Source organism: Danio rerio, chromosome 9 (genome assembly GCF_052040795.2).
Source record: "Danio rerio strain M-AB ecotype USA chromosome 9, GRCz13ab, whole genome shotgun sequence".
Classification (NCBI taxonomy): domain Eukaryota; kingdom Metazoa; phylum Chordata; class Actinopteri; order Cypriniformes; family Danionidae; genus Danio; species Danio rerio.
The window spans coordinates 32,514,749-32,528,481 of NC_141029.1; positions in this window are offsets into that span (position 1 = coordinate 32,514,749).

Consider the following 13,733-nt stretch of genomic DNA (forward strand, 5'->3'; position numbering starts at 1 on the left):
TTTTTTACAGTAAACTGTTAAACAGAGAATCTACTGCGTGAGAATGAGAGATAATGGAACTACTTTCACATTCGCTCTTGGATAGGGAAACCTTTACGCACAGACATCAATTAGCCTATAAATAATTAATTTCGTTTGTTAAGAGCAAAGATTTGTTTCAAAACTATTTCTAAATTCAGTTCTAATTTCTAGCAAACGAATAAATAAACAACAATGACCAAGTGTGGTCAAAATACTGAGTTTTTCCAAATACACCTGCCATGCCCCATATGGTCTAAAACCTGACAGGTGGGCAAGTCTAAGCTTGTTTTTAATAAAACAAATATAAATATGGATATATTAAATAATACTGCTAATAATAATAATACCATTATACAAAAGCAAATCGTTATGAATGAACTGAAAAAGCCTCCCGAGATGAAGAAGACATAAAAGCAGGGATTTTTCATATTTATGTAGGCTAGAAAATAATATGTTTTGTAATATTTTAATCCTTCATATTTATATCCTATATATATTCTTATTATATCCTATATATATCCTTAATATAAAAATTTTTTCATATGTAAAGATATTTGCCTATTGCTTTCTTGTGCGTATTAAGCAGTGCGTAAGCGAGGCGCCGTAGTTAGACCGGGTTAGTTTTGGTCTAATGAAAAATCGATTATAGTTTCTCAATATAGCAACTAGCCAGCAGTGCGCCTCAGAACGCCTTCCTTTTTAGACCAGAACGCCTATGGGTGCACATATTAGCGCTAATGCATTTGCTATTTAAACAGCGTAGCGCAACACCTCAAAAGGACTCTTGCGCCAAGCTGAAACTACCAAAAGACTATTGCGCCGCGTCTTGCGCCACACTGCGCCGGGTGTATGATAGGGCCCATTGTCTCACAATTGAAATATGAACATGGTGATCTCAATTCTTTTTGTTGATTAATCCTTTTTATCTACTAAAATAAAACATAAACATTAGCAATCAGATGAGAACCTTTATTAATCTTTTTGACTGCTCTTTTATTTTATGAAGTGAGACTGCCCAGTGGAAAATATTTCAGCTGTATATGACACATAGTATGGTAGCCGAGAGAGCTTAACCTGCTGCAATTTAAGAAAACACATGCCAGCAAATTGAGAAAAGATCTTCATCAGTTTGACAGCACACGTACTGAAAATCCTTAAAACGCAAATACATTTTTAAAAAACAGACTGTATTTTCACACAATGCAAACAATTAATGAAAGTGCAGCATTTTCTCTCAATGCAAACGTTTTACGAAAATATGCTGCATTTTCTCACAACACAACGAAAATGTTTCAAGGAAACCCTAAAATGAGATAGACCCAGCTATTAAGGATATGGTTATTAAGGCTAATAGATACTAAAGACTAGGGAATCGGGATATAAAAATAAACAAACAAATAACTCACCTTCCAAATATCATCTTCAACTTCCTTGAGCAATAGTCATGGCACAGCGGCGTCCGTCATGTTTTTTGGTCCTCTTAAAACATCTCTGTTGCGCTCCTTTCTTTTTGTGTTGTAAGATAATGCAGAGCGTTTTATTAATTTGTTTGCATTGTGGGAACATGAAGCACATTTTCAAATGTGTTTGCATTGTGAGGATTTGCAGCACTTGTGTTGTCAAACTGATGAAGATCGTTTCTCAATTCATTGGTGTTTTTTGTAATTTTTCATAAATTGCTGCACGTTTGTCTCTCGAGGCCACTATATATCTGCTTCTTTTTATACTTTTTCATTTTACATACAAGAACTGGGAATTTATTAGTTGAATATAATAATGTAATTTAAAAGGTTTTGATAATGTTGACTGTTCCTAATCCTAACCAAAATGCTCAAAACTGACGATTTTAAAGTGCCGTATTAATATTCAAGTGAAACAGGAGATGCAAAACTGCACTATGGACATTTTTGAGGTCTTGCAAACACCCTTGATTTTTGGAAGCTCTCGCTGTATGGAGGGTAAACCCTTCAAATGGATTAAGGCATAGTGATGAGCCACCATAAGTGGCACAGCCAGATTCATTTGAAGGTACAAAAGAATCTGTTTTATCAAAAAGTGCATTAAAACATTTATTATAAAGTTAGGAAACGTTGTTTTGCATCTGTTTTTTAATATATTTGATTAATATCTAATATTTTTGATTCATCAGATTTACTCTCAGTGGAAAATACTCAATTTTTAAAGGATGCAACCTCTTAAAGGAAAGGGACTAAACACTTCATTCCCCCTCCCTTCCTTATGTTTTGATAATGGTCAGTGAGTGGATCTTTAGCAAGCAGAGTTTATGTGCATGATTTATCATTCACAATATCATTATTGTTTTAATCACGTGGAAGCTGATGTTTTTGATAGTCACACACTTTACACAAAATAAATGCTTTTATTGAATGATAAAGTCTTTTAGGATGCAGTTAGAATGTTCTTGATTGAAGTTTGTGCTTCAAAAAAATATATGTATAAAACATGGTATATTTAATAAATTTTACACAAGATTTCCCAAATATCAAAATGATTATAATAAAAAAGCTACATGTTAGTGAGTTGTATTTTAGAGACAGTACTATATACATATTTCCACCCAGTTCCACTTTGCTTTTTTTAATCCAGATGATGAAGTTTTTTTCAATATTATTAAATATTCCAATATTTGTTTTGTTTTTAAAATTAATCACAATCTTTTTGCTCCATCGTTATAAAACATTTAAATTCCAAATTAGAAAAAACATTGTGAATGACACGTTCGGTAAGAGGGGAATGTATTGTCCCTAGACATAAAACCTCTTTTGGTCAATCTTCTTTTGTTTATAAAGCCACAAATCTATGGAATTTAAACAAGTGTTCAAATCATGAGATGTTTTCACACCTGAATAGGAGGTGGTTTTTGTCAAATCAAGTTTGTACACACTGTGTGAGATGGTTTTGATTTGTCAGTGTTTAGGTTATACAGTATGCGACTATGCCTGTGTGTTTTAAACTGACTTTTTAATCAATTGGATATTATTGTTTTAATTTCCAGGAGCTGCAGGTGGAAAATAGCAATCCATCTTTTTTTTTGAGGTAAATGTAATTTTTGTGCATGTCCCTGTTAAATAAATATATTCATTAATTCATTCAGAAGGGCAGAAAAGAAAAAAAAAATCAGTTTTTTAAACTGTATAGTTGGCTTTGACTAAAATGTTTAAATATATTTCGATTTCGCATTTCGATTCTCCATTCAGTGGCCTCTCTGACACAAGTGGTGGCTTTGGATTCAGCGGTCATGCCATGTTGGGTAGTTATACACAGAGAGCAGGTGACAGAAGTATGCAGACTGCAGCTGCAGGGGGTTGACGCTACGAGACACAGGTGTACCACGTCTGGCCTTGAGAACAAGGTAATGTCTGACTAAATCCCAGAGGAGATTGTGCCTCCTTCCTCATTCAGTTTCCAATGTCAACATATATTAATTATAACTCTTCATACTTTAACATCATGCAGACTATAACACTGATACATATTCATCTGTCCATTTATAACCTACATAAACATACTTCAGAAGCGGCTCATCAGATGATCAGTATGGGCATTTCACAGTCACAGCACATTTTAAAAGCCAAAAGCAGATGCTCAAACACAAAGAGAAGCCCTCCTTGATATGTATCACAGCAGACAATGTGTCTTTTGAATGCAATCAGTGTTTATAGTAGTGTACCTGTCAAGGCTCCTTTCCTGCCTGGAGGCCATTTGCAAGCCACACTTCCACTTTCATCCCCCAGCTGCCGGGCGAGCGTGCAGCTAATCCCAAAAGACCGGCTGCAACGTCCCCGGGAAAATCACTGGGCTTACCTGATCCAGCACTGAATTAATCTCCTTCCCCTTTGGGAGGGGAACAAAGCGCAGTTTGGTCCAGGAGGGACGATGAGAGCGAGGAGGGAGGTTCCACCACGCATGTCCTCGGCAGAGAAGACACTCACACCCCCTCCCAGCTGGTGCTGCCTGTGCCACCATGTATCACGTCTCCAAAAAAATGCTGCTTTTAGCCATTTTGCTTGCATCTTTATTATTTTCTGTAGAGAAAGCTCACTTTGTAAGCGCTAAAGAATGTGCCGTTTTAGTTTTATGGGGTAAAACAACAAGCTAAAAAGTCGGGGGTTTTGAATTAGTATTCTGTTTCCTTCTCTTAGCGCTTCCTTGCTGTTACATGCCTAGGGGTACACCTAGTACACCTATACTGTATACTATAGCTCCTAACAAAGTCAACATCATATTTTATATTCATGTCAGAAGTTGTTTTATTGATAGTACGCATTTGCTGGGTGGCGACCACTAAAAAAAATAAAAAATTTTACTAATAAAAAACATGACAGGGCCTGACTTAAGCTTGTCATCCTCAAAAAAAAATCATATAATTCTATGATAGAACATCCTATATTACTGTCAGCTTCTTCTCCATCAAATGATCACTTTTGAGTCATATCCTTAAACGTGTATTGCACATTTTGTGTTACATTTAATGCAAATGTGACAGGACTGACAGAAACATGGAAACAATTGTAAATTTATTTGTATTATATATTTGTAGAATTATTATTATTATTATTTAGAATTTCATGTTATTAATAAATTGATGTGAATGATAATGAAGTAGTTTTTTCCCCCCTAAATAACAGTTTTTTGCATAACAAGGCAAGGTTTGCAAATTTGTAAAGTGTTTTCAATAAAGAAAAAAAAAATCTAAGAACCAAATGAAGGACATATTCCTTTACAGAACAACTTACAGAAATCAACCATCAGTCCATTTTAGACATTATTTGGGATAAAATACTTTTTATTCACTTTATTTGTTTTTATTTCAGGGACAGATAATGTACGTTTTTGGTAGTCCACAGTTTTTTATCCTACTATTCTCAACTCAGTTGACTGTTTATTCATTCTTTTGACCCAAAATCAGTGCAGACAACCAGCATGTTTACAATCACACCAATATGTTGATAATTCACAAACATTAGCAAATCACTAATGCACCAATACGAGTAAACAGCTTTCACAAGACCTACTTAATAAAACAAGATTCATTCATTCATTTTTTTCGGCTTAGTCCCTTTAATAATCAGGGGTCGCCACTGGGAATCACCCATACACTCTCATTCACACACATCCACAACAGACAGTTTTAGCTTACCCAATTCACCTATATTACATGTCTTTGGACTCTGGGAGAAACCGGAGCACCTGGAGGAAACCCACACAAACACAGGGAGAACATGCAAACTTCATACAGAAATGCCAACTGGCCCAGCCGGGGCCAATTGTGTCTGGATACAGCCTTTATGATGCAAGCTGAGATTGCATTGCCTAGATATGCAATGTCAGACACAATGCACTTAATGGAACTAGTGACATCAGTGTAAGGGGTAGGATTAGGTGTGGGGTTAGGTGAACACATTAAAAAAGCATTGGATGCAGCTCAGATTGCATCTGCACCGAGTCTGCAGCCAGAGCTCTCTCGCCAAGGCTAAAACCGGCGACCATCTTGCTGTGAGGTGACTGTGCTATCCACCGTGCCACCATGTCTTCCCTAATAAAACAAGATTTTAAATAATAATAATCTAATAATATGTGTGTATCTAACTTCATTTATTTCATTTGTAATGTCAATTGTCATGAAAAATAAACAGTTCAGTTACTGTATGTTAGATAACGGTAAAACAAATTTTGAGTGTTCATGAAGAAGGCTCACCTTGAGCACCAAATCTGAACCCCATTATCAGGGTATTTCTGTAGAGGAAAACAGAGAGGAGATGAGGATGGGATGTGGAGCTGGAGGGATGCCAGAATGCTTATATACACACAAGTGATAATGACTGACAGGTCTGAGTGATTGGGCTCCTCTCAGACCTACTTTTAGAACTTCATTAACAACAGAAGAAGTGCAAAGTAACATATCAGTTGGAAATGTATGGCTTTTATAATATCTTGTCAAGATGCAGCATTTTGATTGAACCATTTTCTACTTCATGAGATAATTCTTTGGGTCAAGAAGACTCATAAGCTTTGATGTATTTCCTCCTCTCTTTCTGCAAAATGTTGCTCTGTCTGCATGTGGTTAAATCCTGAGTAAGGACATATTCCTTTCTCATGCAGTATCGCACAGTGTTAATAAACTGACAGAAATGAGGGTAATGTTGTTATACGTGTTGGTACATGCTGTAGCGAAATCGATGTTGGGGCAAAAATCTAGCTGTGACAATTGGTTTATTTTTAAACATATTATGACCTTCTTACTTTTTTGACCCTACTACATGCAGGCATCTACTGTCATGACATCATTGTTTTCATTACATTGTCAACCCATCAAACCCAAACCCAACTTATCCTTGGCTACCAATGAGAGGAACGTCTGCATCTCTTTTTCTGACAATAATGTTTTTTTTTTTTTTTTTTTTTAAGTAGTTTAGTTTAAAAACAGTTTAGTTGTGTAAACCAACAATATAGATGCCAGTGACTATTTAAATACAGCGGGTTTGGTGTCAAATTGCAAATCCAATGATGCTAGTAGTGGAAGTGAAGTTTGTAGTGACGATTCACTCGGACCAAAAATCAGCAGTGTGTATACTTCATGCTTTGGTAATGATACAGCTTGCTTGAAACCTCACCCGAGGTGATCAATCCCAATTCTATGCTTTAGCCCTTCCTCTTACCTGTCCCGATTCTCTTTAGCTTGAAGGCGTAGGGCTTAGAAGAAGGGCTAGATACCCTTCGAAACTGAGATTTTTCAGGACTACAATTAAAACCAAGCGGTAAGAAAATTTCCCAGAATACACCAGCTACAGCAACAGCATGGCTGCACACAGAAGTAAAAACCGCTAAAGTTCGCTATCTATAATCCATAGTAATGCCTCCTGTATAGCAGTCCCACAACATTCTGACTCTCGAATACCCTGTCAGAAAAGTCCAGTGGCTATGAGCTTTTTACAGTGTCTGGTATAACTTTAATTATGTTTTTGGTGTTTACATAGATGAATATGGCCACAGTGTAAATACACAGTACAGTTACGATCTTATTGCCACAATATATTGTTATGATAACATGATATCATTGCCTTCAGTGATTTCCTGAAGGCAAATAAAAAAATAAAAAATAAATAAATAACACAACTGGAATAACTACAGCAGTCACAATCATCTGATCTCATATGAAGTAAGAGAACATGATGACATACTGTATGATGACGTGTGCAGGTGCTGTAGTGGTGTCGCATTTCCTAGGGGTAAATTTTGAAGCCCTTCCCCTTCACACTCAGTTTAAAGGGTCAAGAGGAAGGGGTAGGGGTACAAAAATAGAAATGGGATTGGGCCTAAATACAGAATGCAATGCAAAAGTCTTCAACACTAAGCAAACTGTGCTGTACCATACAGTGGAAAAGTGCCTATACATTTCTGGCTTAATCAGACTAACAATGTGCATACGCACTCTGTTTAAATCTACAAAGCCTGTCTGTGCCTGAAGTTGGGAAAAAAAGAGATATTTTTTCAATCATAAATCTCATTGTTTATTAGGTACAGAAACATATGAGGCATGTTGGCTTGGCAACATGTATGTTTTTACACTGACATCAACATAGCCTTCATGACTTCATCCTAATGAAAATCGATTTCCTAGCTGAGGTAAGTTCTCTTGACAAATGTGACCCCATCCCAAAACACAGACGTGGAATTATTCTATCAATCTACTCCCTTTTTTAATCAAATTATCCCTTCACCAAACCAGATCAAGACCCATTGTTTACACAGAGATAAACATACAGAGAAAGAGTCCTGTTTTCAGTGTGTAAGTGCTTTGACAACCTTTGAGGGAGGTGGTTAACTCTGGGGACTTTCTGGGCTATCGGTGAAGGGCGTTAAGGGCGTGGAGCTACACTTACATCATAGAAACATCCTCAACGGTGCGGTGGTGGGCAGAGAGAGAAAGAACTGGCCGAGAGCGCACACTTCTGACGTCTGTGATGACCTCAGTGAAAACAAAGTGAGTGGAGACACTCTCCACCAGCAAAGCAAACATTGGACTGGGGGCTGCACTTGTGTGCCTTTGGATGGGCAAATGGCTGCCAAATATTTGTTGTTCTGCCCTGTTCTTTTCTGCACGGGTCCAGCCACTGCTGATAGACTGCTGCTCATCTCCCACGTCGCATGCCTGGATTGAACTTTGCCTTGGGAGGAGCAGCGTTAAAAGCATGTTTTCAAGTCCTTTGAGTGGCCAATCTGCCTGATAGCAAGGTGCAACTGTAGTGTGGACAAACTGGCGTAAGCTCTGCTGAAGAGACAACAAAGCAGTGCAACCCTGGGCGCACCCTCTATTAATTTCACAACCCACCTACATCTCACAGCGCTGACACCACACCCATCGAACTAATAACAAACCGCCTCCACCCTCTGACCACAACTCTCCCACTCTCATCCTGCTCACAAAAACACCTCATATCTCACACGTTTTGGGGCCTCTGAGGTTACTATATAGAGATGGCAAACTTTCCAGATGGGGTTTCTTGAGGCGTAATGGTCGAGCTCACTTAGGTTTCATATATCTGGCTAAGAGCCCCATGCGCTTGCTGTATCTTTGCCTCTCTCTGTTTATCTCTTGCTCTCTCACTGTCTCCACCCCATACTTCCTGTTTCTAAAGGAGGGACCAGTGCCATCAAGCACTATTTATAAGTGAGATAAAAGAGGTGAATTATGCATTATTAAAGGGTATTACTTAGCTTCATAGATAGTCAATCATGAAAAAATATTGTGTTCTTCAACTATTAAACAAAAAGATAGGCAATTAGGGTTCTGGTTCAGTTTTGATTCACAAGATTTCTATTTATGCAATTGCAATTCAATTGTTTCTGTTAGATTGTGCAAATCTTTTTTTAAGATGTACAGTAGCTGTGGTCTATCCAGGAAAACATCTAACCTGCAAAGCATCATGTTAAATATTAACAACCGAACTCATAGTATGCAGTTACTATTCAACAGATATACAGCTGAAAGCTTACATACAACTTGCAGAATCTGCAAAATGTTAATTGTTTTACCAAAACCAAAACACAACCAAAATCAGGTGGTAATGAGACAGCAGTTACTGCAGGATTTTATTTTATTTTTTTACATTTTTTTATGGCCTTAAAAATAATAACGGCTACCTTAATTACTTGTTAGTATGATTGTTTGTTAAATAATAATTACCACGTTAGTTTAATTTAACCATCATGAACTGGTGATATGTATGTATAATTTATAATTATGTCATGACTTTACTTGGAGGGGCACAGCATCATCAAGCCATTCTTAACTACTCATGAACTCCTTATGCACATCCGTCTAGTGCGTTTACACTGAAAAACAATAGAAGTGTTCAGTCAACGTCAGCATCAACAGTTTAAACACAGGAGTTCATGAGGAGTTCTTGCCCCTCCAAGTAAAGTCATGACATAATTATACAGTAATAGTTCAAGTTCATGTTGGTTACATTTAGCTTAAACTTATATGTTAATTAATACATTAATTAATAACATGTTGTAACAAGTAATAAAAAGTAGTCATTATTTACACATGAACTCATGTTGTAGTTAAAGTTAGTTCATTATTAGCACGACCTTAACTCATAATGAATCATGAATTCATAATTCATTAATTCGTGATACATTTAGTTCACACATTAATTCATCATTATCAATGTACTGTTATTGTAAAGTGTTACCATTTATTCTAAATAAATACTAGCTGTTGAAATATGTTGTCAGGAATTCCAATTTCTGTAACTGAATTACTTAGACCTATAACACATAATACTGCCAGCCTACTTTGGCCAGTCTTCAGGATGGTTTGTGTTTTCAACATTACGTTGAGACTAATTCATCATTGAGATATTGAGACAAAACATTTATTTTAAAAACTCACATATAGCAGGTTTAGAAGGAACAAATCATCAAATAATTTGTTATCATCAATTATTTGTTATCATTTGTCTATTATGAGTTTTTATTTTCATCTTGAATGCATGCAAACCTGTTGTAGAAGACCTCCAAAATAAAATCAACAACCTTATCTGCATGGCAAAATACATTGAGCTGCTGTGATAAGATTTTTGTGTTACCCAAGAATGAAAGTTTAAACTTCATTTCCATTGTAAAAATGCTAAATTATTCAAAGGGCACCTATTTTACCTCTTTTACAAGATGTAAGATAAGCTTTTGGTGTCTCCAGAATGTGTCTGCAAAGTTTAAGCTCAAAATATTCATCAGATTATTTATTATAGCCTCCAGAATCTGACCAATTCAGTGTCTGGGTCCATTGTAGCTGTTTTTGTAGCCTGCAGCTTTAAATCCAAATGAGCTGCTTCTTCCCACCCATCGCTCCCACGTGCATGACAGACTCGGATGAAGCTGAAATACAGCTCCTTAATCAAAAATACTAAGTATGGTTATTTCATGTGTTTGTGGTGAAGTTTATTCAAGTCTTTTTGAAATGATGAGTCTCACACAAATGCCGTTTGAAGTACACACACACACACACATTAGTCTTTACTGACACCATGCGGACATGGTGATTTTAGCGGTTAAGAATTACCAGAATTAGGTTAAGAAAACCTATCAATTCGGTGGGCAGGGAAAACCACAATCCTATATCACGTTGTGGTGGGCCTCAAAATCAGTGGAATTTGGATCCTATTTAAACGTCAGGAAATTTAAAAAAAAAAGATACATATTGTGTTTTTTATATCACTCTAGTACGACACTTGTGCTGTATGTTTTAAATTCACTTAAAAGAATGACTTCACAAGAGTCCTTTTTTGGGGGGAATTGAACTATAGGTGCTAGAGGTGAATTGAATAAACTAAGGCCGTACTCACACTATGTACAGTTGCCTCGAACCAGGCCAAAGCACGCTTGTTCCCCCTCCCGTCTTCCCCGACGGCCCGCACTCACATTACAATCGGGCCAGGACACGCTTACGTCATCGTTGCTGCGCTGTTCAGTGAGCGCTCTCGCTCAGCACAGTGGAGATTTCTCTAGTTATATCATTTCAGTCGTTTGATATGCAGTGACACGCAGTCAAATATTTCGCCAAACAGTCCTTAGGGATGTGGGGACACGCAGTCAGATATTCTGTCAAACAGACCCACCACTTTTGGTGCTCATAAAAAATCAAATGCCCTCTTGCTGCAGAAATGAGGAGGTTTGCTGAAGGTGCGCAGCTGTCGTGCAGTGAGGGGTTTGCGTACGGCAGCTTGCGTTCATTGAACAGTAAGATTGATTAATAAATCCATATGAAACAGTCCCTTAAAAGTCAAGTCTCAGTTTCATGCTTTGTCCCGTTTTGCACTCACACTACAAGCGTACCGTGCCAAAGCCCAAGTGAACCCAGCTCAGGCCCACCTCTTCCAACCGGGCCAGGGCCGGCCAAGTGAACCGTGTCTGAGCCCAATTCAGTGCACTCACACTTCTCAAACGATCCAGGAAACGGGCCTGGGCACGGTTCGAATAGCATAGTGTGAGTACGCCCTAAATTGGCTGTAGTGTATGTGTGTGTGTGTGTCTGTGACAGTGAGGGTGTATAGATGTTTCCCAGTACTGGGTTGCAGCTTGAAGGGCATCCACTGCATAAAACAAATGCTGGATAATTTGGCGGTTCATTCTGCTGTGGCGACTTGAAGGCTATCAGAATTGAAGTCCTGACCATTATAGTTTCTCCTCTGAAAACCTCTAGACAAGTTCGTGTTCCCCACTCTTAACATTTTCTATTCCTAACATCTATTTTGCTTTCAAAAAAACAGTAGAGTAACAGATATATGGAGTTTCGCCAGCAGTTTCTTACCTCTTGCTTCCAGTCTCCAGTCCCCAGCCTGACTAATAATTGAAAGCCTGCATGGTTTCCCTGCGCACTGGGGCTGGGCCGGGCTTTGATTCAGGCAGTGTGGGCACTGGTGCTTCATCGCTCACTGGAGAGAACCTGAAACTGCTCTCTCCCACTCCACCTAGAGAGAACTCCTTTAGCCTCTTCACAGCACTAGTGGAGGAGGGCTGATTTCCCATTGTGCTTCATTAACCTTTCCTGGATCTCATCAGCACGGATTCATCGAGGTACATTTGAAGCACTCGCACCAATGCCATCATCGCACAAGGGAGTAGATGTGTCTCCAGATATCGTGATGTTTAATTGCAAAAAAAGCACAGATTAACAACAATATATTAGGTTAATGTATATAAAGGAGGCCGGTGTGCCTCAGGTGTCAGTACTGGGGCCATTTTAATTTCTCTCTTACTCTATAGATCAATAAATGTGAGTGACAACTCTACTCAAAGTAATCTATAGATGCAAAATTTATATTATTAAGAAGGGGCGGAAAGTGAATACGAGTATTGATTCAGCATCTTTAGGAGTGCAGGCAGACACTCCATTAATCTTAAGGGTGGAAACACACAGGAACATACAGTAACAACGCCAACTGTGCTTGTAGAACACAAGCCCATCCCTAAAACACCATCTTCTGTCAAGCTAAGTGGCCAGATGCAATTCAAGCATTCATGTTAAGGATGGATGCGGTCTAATGCGAAGATAATACGAAGCGCATGTACGGCAGTGTGTGTCCACGGACTTGTGTATAGGGAGTGAGCGAGTGTGTGTTGGCTTTTTTAATGAGCACATACCCCTGCCCACTGCAACACAAGCGATGAGAGGCTGTCAGCCCTAGTGGACTAGGGATGTGGAAATTGAATGGAGTCTTTCAGTTCTGTTGCTCATCTCCCCTGGGGTGAGAGACTTGTTACCATGGTTATGTTGGATTCCTGCAGCTAATGGGTGGGAGTAGCGTAGCTCTGGCAACCTGGCTCCTGTCTGGGGTGGAAGAGACGCGCTGAGAGCTGGGGGTGTGGTGTGGTGGCAGGACTCTAGGACATGGGAGGTCACACACTGACAGGATTGCACAAAGACACACACGAGCACTGTTAGCAGAAAGAGGAAAATGTGAAAGATTTGGCTTGCAACTTCATGTCCACATGTGCTTCGATTTGAAGGACTAGTATAAGTGAAGCTTACAAATGTAACATCCTTTACCTTGTGCATATTTCGTTGTTTCCCTCTGATGATGTGTATGTTGATGGGTGGATTTCTGTCTGCAATTCATCCCAGCAAAAATCAACGTTTATCCTTTTTCTCATGACTTTTTTAATATGATTATTTGAATCGGTATTTTATCTTTAAAATGACTATGACTTATGAATAAAGCTAACGCTAACGTTACATAAACACCACATTCACAACAGGAAAATACTATTTAACTCGTTACATTTCTTAATTAAATGAATAACTAATCACTCAGTGAGTGCTAACTTTGACATATATGAATATTTAAATAAAATTATTGACAAATTATAACTTACCCGAAGCAAATGACAGGGGGAAGAAATAATGTTAAACTCGCACAGTAGTCTTGGCAACTGAAGAGTGGCGTGCCAGATATCTGTCAGACTTGTGTTCAGTTTCGAGTGTTTTTCAACACAATCCCAAAGTCAGCCAGAAGTTGATGTTTACCGATGTCAGCCATAGCTGCACCTCAGGATCTTGTGTTTTTGTTAACTGGCTCACATATTACAATAGGAGCTGTGAACCAAAGGAACATTCCCACCTATTCTGATTTTATGGCAAAACATATATGGTAATAATCTATCCCACTTTACTGTTTATGCCA